Genomic DNA, 9,874 nt, shown 5'->3' on the forward strand with positions numbered 1-9,874 from the left:
AGGGAGAAGAAGAGGAAGAAGAAGAAAGAAGAGGCGACTCCATCCTCTTTGGAATGAAGGGAGAGAGTCAAGGGCCTCCAGAATTTGAAGTCACAATGCCAGGAGGATGGTTGTGTCTCTCCACACTTGGGGAGCCTCAATTTCTATCCAATTCTTTGAGTTTCCTTTTCTTATTGGAACGAAGATGAAGGCTCCTCCCTGGGGAGCCTGGTGGGTGTAGGGGGTACACAAAGGAGAGGAGAGGGAGGCTGCCTGTGCAGGTGCTCTACCAAAGGGGGGATGGGAGTATGGGGGACCTTTTTTACTCCACATCAATTCAACAATTGTGAAAATTTGAGCTCTAAACCAGAGAACCTTTATCCCTTTCCTCACAGGACAGAGAAGGAGGGGGCAGGGATATCAGATCCACCTGTGATCTACCCCAACCTAGGAACTGCAGTGAGTTAGGGTGGGAACTCCAGCCCAAATCCAGGCCCAACTCTTCTTGGTGAAAAGATTTCCGCCTTTAGCGAATCTGGGGTCAAGGTTAAGAGCATCAGGTCCTATCTAAAGAGCCATTTTTTTATTTATTAGTTATTTATCTTTGTGTCTTGCTTCCTTGGCAAGTCACAAGGCTTAACTCTCTCACTAGACTGAGGGAGATGCTCTTAGCTCTGTCCTTGTTCAGCAAGGCTTTGCCAAAAGTCAAGGATACTCACCGAGGTCCTAAATTCATCTGCCCAAAAACTCTCCTAGAAAAATAAACTTAGAATGGGGGTCTGGACAGTCAACTGGGAGGAAAAGTGTGACTACATCCAGGCATCCCTCTTTCTCTAAGAATATTATGCCATCTATTATTTATACCATATTACATATCATATTTATATCATATAGCCGTGATTTGGTGTTGGTACCTACTGCCCTTCTGAGCACACTTATATCAATTAGACATGCCTTAAAAGTCTTGGAAGCAGTCAGGTGGTGGTACAAGCCTTTAATCCCAGCACTCAGGAGGCAGAGGCAGGCTGTTTGCTGAGTTCGAGGCCAGCCTGGTCTTTAGAGTGAATTCTAGGACAGCCGGGGCTACACAGAAAAATTCTATCTTGGGCGGGGGGAGGCATTGGAAGCAAATATATATATATAAACGTCTTGGCATGCATCTATAGTCTGCCTCTTGCGGTTCCAATCTATCTTTTATTCTCTACCTGTATTTTCCCTCGCCACCCCCCCAACCCCCAGTATGGACCTATAGTCACTTTGCGACTGGGACCTGGGAGGCCCTGTGCGTCTGTGGGTCTATAGGTCTTGATTTGCCCCCTGGCCGCAGTGGTGCAAGATACCTGTTCTTTTAGCCTAAGAACTTCAGCGACTTCTTGGGCTCCTCGACCTCAAAACATTTACCCAAAACCATCGGGCCAGAAAGCTCTTCTTAAGTGGTCGGCCAAACAGCTAAGTTGCACCCCGACCTCTGGTGGCTTGCCCAGAGTACCGTTTTCTCTCATCCTAAGTGTCTCTTTGGCTCAGGAGGTATCCAAATCACTCTCACCCTGGAACTCTAACTCAAGCCCTAGTAGGAGACGTGAGGGGAAGTGTTTCTTTCTTAGCCATGGCGGCCAGCTCGCCTCGCTGTCCTGCCCAGCAGAAGGCCGGCTGATGGCTGTGCAGTTAGGGTCTTGGGCATTCAGGCTTTCCTTCGTAGTGTTCCTCTTGGTGCCTCTGGTTTGCCACTGTCCATCGGATTCAAAATCAGTATATCTCGGGAATATCGGATTTGCCTGAGAATCAGGCTTACCGTATCTCTGTAATTTATTCTAATCTCGAGGTTCCAGAAAAGATTCTCATGGATGTCAATAAGCACGATGTGCTTCACAAGGGAGAGCTGGCAGGTTGTTCGCGGTGGGAAATGTAAAAACTCTCCTGGTGGTGGGTGACATCGTTTCCCCTGTCTCTTGTTTTCTGTCCTCAAAGAATTTTCTCCCCAAGAGGAACCCCACGTGTTTGAAACACATTTCTCCTGTCTGATTCTGTGGGCTGGAGATAAGTTATCTTAGCGGGCTTTTCCAAACGATTTAAAACAACAACAGCGGAGAGCAATCCAGACAGGCCCCAGGAGGACGCACACCACTAGTGTTTCCGACCTCGGGACATTACTGATTTTCAGCACCTCCGCAGCCTGAGGTTTGCCTCACACAGTGCCTGGCCTAGGTCAGGAGCTGTCCTCGGCTTGTCCACGTCCCGTGTCTAAAGCACCGAAGAGCTTGCGCTCCGTGCTGGAGCTGGCGCCCGCCAAGCTCTCACCACCGAGACGAGGACGTCTCTAAAGCCGGTGGTTCTTAGGGATTCCGTAGGCGCAGCGGCGAGGGCAAGATCGGGTTTATCCCACGACCTTGGCGCCAGTAAACTGGAGAATGAGACAGACCCCAATTTTCTCCCTTTGGAGTTGAAACAAAACCTGAAAGCCCGAGGTTGTTCGCACCGCCAGAGGTGGCGCCTCCGCGGCGGATGCCCGCGCGTTTCCCAGGCCTGGGTTCCACGTCCCGTCCTAGTTGTCCAGTTAGTTAGCTGGTTAGCCAATAGTTAACTCCCAGGCGACATTTATGTAAACGCGAGGCCAGATCCCACGAGCCTCTGCAGCCTCCAGCCCAAGAGCTGCTCGGCTGGGCTCCCAGAGGAGGGTTGGAGGGAAATTCCTGGTAATTAGAGGGGAGGTTTTCCCGGGGCGCCCCTCTGTGAAGTGGCCTTGGCTCCAGAAGAGGAACAAAGGACTAAGGTGCCTGCGTTCGGCGCGCCCTCCGGGCCCGCGCGCCCCGCATCCCGCCCCCTCTCCGCGCCGCGGCGGCCGCGGGCTTTGTGCGCTGGGACCGCGCGCCGAGCTGCACCTGCCCGGCTTTAAGTACCTTGGCTAGGCAGAGAGGGCGGCTGCTCTAATCGCCATCTCCAAAGTACCTGCTCATGAATAAACACCAGCCCCATTTGTCAGGTACTTAGCGCTCATTGTGAAAGGGAAATTGGTCCTTTTCTGAAAGTGTCTATCCTCAACCCATCTGCACAGTCCTGGTTGCAGAATTTTCCCCCACCCTTTACACACACACACACACACACACACACACACACACACACACACACACCACGAGGCTCCTCCAAGCTAAGATAAACTTGCTTTTCTTCCGGTAAGTGCGTGATTGAGCCGCGACAATAGGCGGAGAGGAGGAGGCCGCTGGGTCAATAGCCTGCGTCTCTCCCATTGATAGGAAAGTCAGCACCGAGAATGCAAGGCCTTTGGAAAACCTCACTCTGTGTCTGCCACGGGTGCTTTTGCAAGTCGAACTTCCATAAACCCGCAGACACGCTGCCCAAAGCGTTCCTCAGACACTGAGCAAAATCCTGAAAACAGAGGTCTGGGATGTCCGTTATTCCTACCAATTTTGGTACCTCGCTGTAGTGTCATATCCCACACTTTCTCCACGCGGGCGTTATAGTTTGGTCTGGCTTTTGAGTCTTGGGCACTTGAGACAGAGAATATAAAGGATCCAGATAACACGTTTTGCAAACACCCGGGCCAGTTGCGGGGGTGGGGGTGGGGGTGGGGGTGGAATGGCGCTTGCAGGAACCCGGCTGCACCGAATGAACTAAGCTTTCGTCGCAGCTAAGGGTTCAGAAAGCACAGCGGTTCCTGCCAATACACTGGTGCTTGCCTCCCAGAGAGTATAACAACTTAGGCAAACAGCTATGCATTTTTTAAGTTCACAGGAAAGCAGTATAGTAAACCCCAAGTAGCCCGATGGCGTCCTGGGACGCGTTTCTTTTCCACCCATACATTCTTCCCGACATCTGTGCTTTCTGTGCGCCTGTCCCCAGGACTTTTTCCAGGGTGAATTTCGACCTGAAGCACAGTGCTTCTCTAGACCTTCAGGCAACCACGAGCAGCCCTGAAAATGAAAGTGTTCGCTAAGTGGCGATTTCTCTAAATGAGCGGAGGAAGGTGGCTTTGTCTTCATTTGGCTCTCTCCCGATTTCGTTCTGTGTTTACAAACATCAGTTCAGAGTCCTTACACCAAGCCCAGCTCTGCTGCTCAACTCTTGCATGGCTCAGGAAGGTGGCCACGAGGATTATAGGGTCTGCATGTTCAGATATACAAGACATGAGTGCCAATGGGGGGTGTCCTAAAATACTCTCCTTACACTGGCCATGGCGGGCCTTTGCACACCCAGTCTCCAGATCCCTGCCAACTTAGGAAAGACTCTGAGGGCTCTGTGGTCAGATGGGAGCTGACTAAGTTAGGGGAGACCCCCGGCAGGCAGACCACTTGCTTAAGCCAGGTTTGGGATGGGGGACTGCTGGAGGCTTCATCAGGTTAACCAAAGAACCAGGGCTGGTCTGGAGGCCCTGGCTGGTCCCAGATTTCCATCTGGGCTCAGAGATCAGACTTTCCAGATCCTATCCAATCCTGGCAGATCAACCACACTAAAGAAATAAAGTCAAACTGGGCTGCTTATTCAAGTAATATTCGAGAAAACAGCAAGACCTTGGTTCTCTTTGTGAGTAGCAGCTGGTAGCTGATAGGGCAGGCAGGCCACTGGAGGGAGGACAGACATGACTCGGGAAAGGGTAAATGACTTTAGGGGATAGGTTTAAAAATGGGAATGGCTCAAAAATCTCAGGTGTCCAGGGAATTAGGAACCGAGCTAGCCCACAGGATCCCTTGCATATTTGGAGAATACTCTGAAATTCAAGTTGGCAGACCTAATGGGTTAGGAATGTTGGAATGCCTTATTGGTGAGAGTGCATGTACTTCTTTACAAATCCATGGATTTGAGGAGGCTGGTTGCTGCAGGAACTAAGTGTTTTCCCTTCCAGGGCAATCTAGCAGGAGCAATAAGAGTTTAAACCCACACTTTCTCTCTTCGGTGTTCAAAATTTCCCCTTCCAGGTCAAAGCCCGTGCACACCCTTGCACCTTTAAGGAACCAGCCTTATTCATCCCAGAAGCCAGGGGTGGGGCACAGTCTAGTGGGAACAGAACACAGAGTAGCTTCAGATCTGGTTAGTCTACCTGCTGGGGCAGCAGGGGCCAGAGGCCAGGTGCAGCTTTTGGGAAACTCCATCTCCTTTGACTCTGGCCACACAAGAAAGGCCTGGACCAGCCACCTCAGCTTGTGCTCCAACTGCTTCCCTCCTCAAATCTCTACAATACAGTCTCTTCTTCCCAATTCTCACCACCCTTGTCTTAGTCCATGGCCTGTGAAGCCTCTGTGCAGGCCAAGAAGAGAGTGTTGGGGTGCAAAAGCTCTCCCATGCTGCCTAGGAAGCAGCTGTGGTCTCTGAGCACAATTATGCATGTAGTGCCAAGATTTCACCTCTAAAGGAGTTGACAAGGAACCTATAGTCTCCTCCCATCACCATCCCAAGCCCCCTTGTTTCTTTGAAAGGATTTGGGACTCCTGCATATGGTATTTTCATCTTCAAGCCAATTTGCCTTAGGTTGCCTGGCCTCTTGCTTTGACTATGTGACGCCCATATACTGCAGCTGGGGTTATAGGAGAAGAGGAACCCTGTTGCATCTCTAGTGCAGAGGGATGCCCTTATTCTCCACAACTAGTTAGCACAGTCCTTACCAGTGGAGAGAACTGGCTGTGATCTCTCTAGGCTGTGGTTGCAGAAGACCCAAGGCAGGCTTTTCTTCAAGCTTCTAAGCCTACCCCTTCTTGGCCTGTGGTGGGTAAGAAAGGGATTCTGGCTCTTTCTAGGTCTTTCTTTGACTGCCTAAAGCATCTCAGAATACACCAGAAATCTGCAGCCAGGGCTAACTCCGGGTGTGCAGCCCCCACCCGACCTTGGCTCTGACATCCTCCACACAACCTTTATTAGCAATCTGTGGAGGATGGAGGGACAGGGTGTCCCTAGAAGCCTTTACAGAGGAGAGGCTGCGATTTTCCATCTCCCATACCATTTAGTTTCATGATCTTGGTTCCACTCTGGCTGTGCCCTTTCCAAGCTCCTCTCACTACTGAGCAGAAGCCCAGTGGCGGAGATTTCACCATTCCGTACTCTTGGGTCAGGTCTGCAGTTGCCAGCGTTAGAGCGGGCTTCTTCCAGAGCTCTCTATCACAGGTCTACCGGCAGAGGGCGCCCTAAGGGAGAACAGAACGGGTTTGAACGCCTTTACTGGGTCCCTGGCGCCACACTGTGGGGCTAGATGATTCACAGCCACACCTGTCATTGCTGTTTCCCAAACTGGCAGAGTCTCTTGGACAAAGCTACCGAAGCAGGCCTGAAAGTGGGTGGGAAGGAGGCGTCCCCACCTACAACAGGAAGGATGCCGGCTACTGCTTCCCAGCAGATCTTTTTATAACCACGTGAACACTGAAGGGAGTCATTGTTAGCCACAGTGTGGAGGTGTGTGCGTGCCAGCAGTGTGTGCATGTGTTCACATTGAGTGTGCAGAAGCAGGGGAGGGGCAGAAGGCATAGTCCCTGAGATGGCTCTCAATTCTGAGTTGGTAGAGTTTTTCTAGAACATTTAATTCAAGTAATCTCTCCTCTATTTATGTGCAGGTGAGTGTGTGTGTGTCTCACTTAGTAGCCCAGGCAGATCTTGAACTCCTGATCCTTCTACCTTAGCCTCCCTAGTGCTGGAGTTACAGATATATATCCAAGATCTTGTAGCAGCTACAAACAGTGCTGTGTTGACTCAGCTAAGACTGGGAAAGAGCCACCTCTCAGCTGTCATCTATGCATCATCTCCTCTGCTGTTAAACACTGCAGTGAGCAGGATGTAGAGGGAATAAATAAATTTTAAAAATATTGAAATTGTACCAGGTCCATGCTTCTGGGATCACATCTGAAAGTGTGTTAGTGCGTGTGTGTGTGTGTGTGTGTGTGTGTGTGCATGCATGTGTGTTCGTGTCTGGGAGGCAGCATATACTTACTTGGGAAGAAATGCATCTTATTAAGGAATGTCTGTAAAGAACTTTGTGTAACTCATTTGGTGGCTAACACTTGTAATTCCACAACTCCAGAGACTGAGGAAGGAGGAGTATGAATTTAAGGCCAGCCTGGACTACATAGTGAGTTCTAGGCCAGCCTGGGATACAGACTGAAACCTCCCTCAAGAGAAGGGGTAAGGAGAAAAGTGTATGTGTGCCCCTGTACACGTGTTGTGTTTGCCCAAGGAAAGGTTAACAACATGTCTATATATTGCGTGAAGACGTATTTGTGCTATGTGTAAGGGGGTGTAGAATAGTAAAGAGCTATATGTATCTAGGTAGTGTGCTCATGTGTAAAGGGATAGCTAGGATTGGGAATAACTACTTCTCCCAACAGTGTGCGTGGCACACGAATACCTGGTGCTCTCCTGTCCCCCTGATCCCCACTGCCTGCTTTCCCTGCTCCTTCAGATGAGCCCTGGAGCACAGTCCTCCGTGAGGCCCCAAAGAAGGAAGAATCGAAAAGAGAGGGTGGGAGGGTCAAGGGGTGCTGGATCCAGGGTGTGGCCATGTCCCAAAGCCCCGCAGGCTCCAAGGGCTGCAATTAGGCAGAGCTTCTAGTCTGCAGAGGGAGGAGGAGGATTATAGCAAATTCATTTCTGTTTTCCAGCTCAGTAAGCCAGCAGCATGTCCCTGATGTTAGCATGAGAATGAGCCTGAGCTCTGTGAACCCCTCCCCACCCGACCTGCTGACCCCTCTCCCCCCCATGTGAATAGCCGGACTCACAGCCTGGACAGCCTCTCCAACCAGGACCTGCAAAGCCAGTCCTACTCAGGGTAATTTAATATATTTTAAGCCCCCGGCGGCTTTATTTTCCCTCCTTTTTGAGTTTGTTTTAGGCATTCACAGCTCTCACCCCGTCATTAGACAGCCTTATTTGACGGATGGAAGGAGCTGCTATGAGACCACAGCCTTTTGTGTCCCCCACATAAGCTGGGCTTCCCCGTAATTAGAATGGTATTCCCAGCCATTGAGGCCTTTCATGAGGCGGAACAAAAACTCCCCGAGATGAATATCCTCCGACTCTCAGCCCCCTGGATGGAAAAGGGACTGTGAGTTAAAGGGACTTCTTGGGGGAAGGTAGTCTGCGACCGTGGACAGCTGAGACCCTGTCAGGAGAAGAAATTTAGAGGTCACGGGGAATGGGCTCCAGACAAAGGTTGGTCAAGGTCTTCTCCAGGTAGTTAGCCAGTCCCAGGACCTGCTTGGTTCAGCCTTTGTGGCAGAGGACCCGTGTATACTCACAGAACTGGGAACATGGTAGTGAGCTAGAGTATACACGTAAGTAAGCATCTCTCTGGATCTCACTTAGAAATGGCTTCACATTTAAGAATACAAATGCACACATCTCACACAGTCTCCTTTACAGGTCTGGGGATTAGACTGTAAACAGTCATGTGCATGTGCACATGCACATATGTACACATGCATGCTCAGGACAGGGCCATGGTGTTACAAACCAGGTTGGAAAAGACTTGTAAATGTACACTCATGTCACAAGCACTGTCTTCCAGACATACAACCATATTGCAGTGTATCTTGTCTGTGTACACTCACACACACACAAGCAGACAGACCATCCTGTGTTGCTTGTGGACACATACTTTTGCTCATGTGTGCGCACACACACTCATATACCCATGATTAGGCCTTCTGTGGCAATGTGGCATTAACTGGCTCCTGTGTCGTGAAGTGATTCCATTTTTCTTTCCCAAAGAATCAGACTTGCTTCTCACTGCCTTCCTAGGTCTATAGTTAGCCTGTGTTCAAATACAGATGGACATGCACATATATGCGTGGATTTGTGCACATTGTCTGCTCATACTAACACAGGAATATACTATGGAATGCTACAGAACCAAACTGCTGCTACATGACCTCGCGACAAGACATGCAAGGCAAGAGTGCCTCCCAAAACACCAGGTGGCTTGGGTTCTTCTGTGGGCCTCAGATTTCTCAGATTTCCAGTGGCTTTGGGAAGAAGAACTCTCCTCTTTTTGAGTTTATACTGGAGCTGGGCTTTAAGAATAAAAGGCAGGTGTGTGGCCACCTGGCCGATTGGGAGCTCTTTCTACAGGAGAAGCTCAGGGGCTGCTCTTTATCCTGGCAGCAGGCAAAAGGCAAGTCCAGGTTTCTAAGTGATATTCAGGAGGAGCAATAGATGCCCATTTTTATGAGGATTTAAAAAAAAAAAAAGGTGGGTGATTGTGAGCCATGGATACTATAGGTGGGACATGTTCAACAAACTCAGCCTCTAGTCTGTGTCAGACCTTGTGCACAGGCCTTGGAGGAATACCATGGTGAGTAATGTGAACCATCAGTTAGGGTACAAGGTGCCAGGAAAGTCCGGGGCCAGGAGAAAAGTCATATAATGCATCTCTAGCTTCTGCTTTGAAATACTAGCACAAGGGACTGGAGTGGAACTTTTGCTTTGTTTTGTCTTTGTTTTGTCTTGAGATAAAATTTCTCGTCTCAAAATTCATTCAACATGCCGCACTCCTAGCATCTGTGGCTCTTGATCACTCCATCTCTCTCTCTCTCTCTCTCTCTCTCTCTCTCTGAAATCCTGATGGAAATGGGCATTTACTGCTTCTCCTACTTGTTACTCAGAAACCTGGATGTCCTGGAACTCGATCTGTGGACCAGGCTGGCCTTGAGCTCACAGAGATCTGCCTGCCTCTACCTCTCGAGTGCTGGGACTAAAAGTGTGTGCCACTACACTTGGCTGGAGTGGACCTTTGTATATCCTGTGTCCAGATCACAGCTGTGGTACCTTGGAAGTGCCAATGAGATAGCAAGTGGATTAACTGTTCTCCAAGTTACCACTCTAAATCCTGTGTGCCCATGGCTTTCTCATAGTGGCACACTCTCCTACAGGGGACCGACACCTTAGCACTTTTAGCCCAAGC

This window comes from Mastomys coucha, unplaced genomic scaffold, assembly GCF_008632895.1.
Source record: "Mastomys coucha isolate ucsf_1 unplaced genomic scaffold, UCSF_Mcou_1 pScaffold21, whole genome shotgun sequence".
Taxonomy (NCBI): domain Eukaryota; kingdom Metazoa; phylum Chordata; class Mammalia; order Rodentia; family Muridae; genus Mastomys; species Mastomys coucha.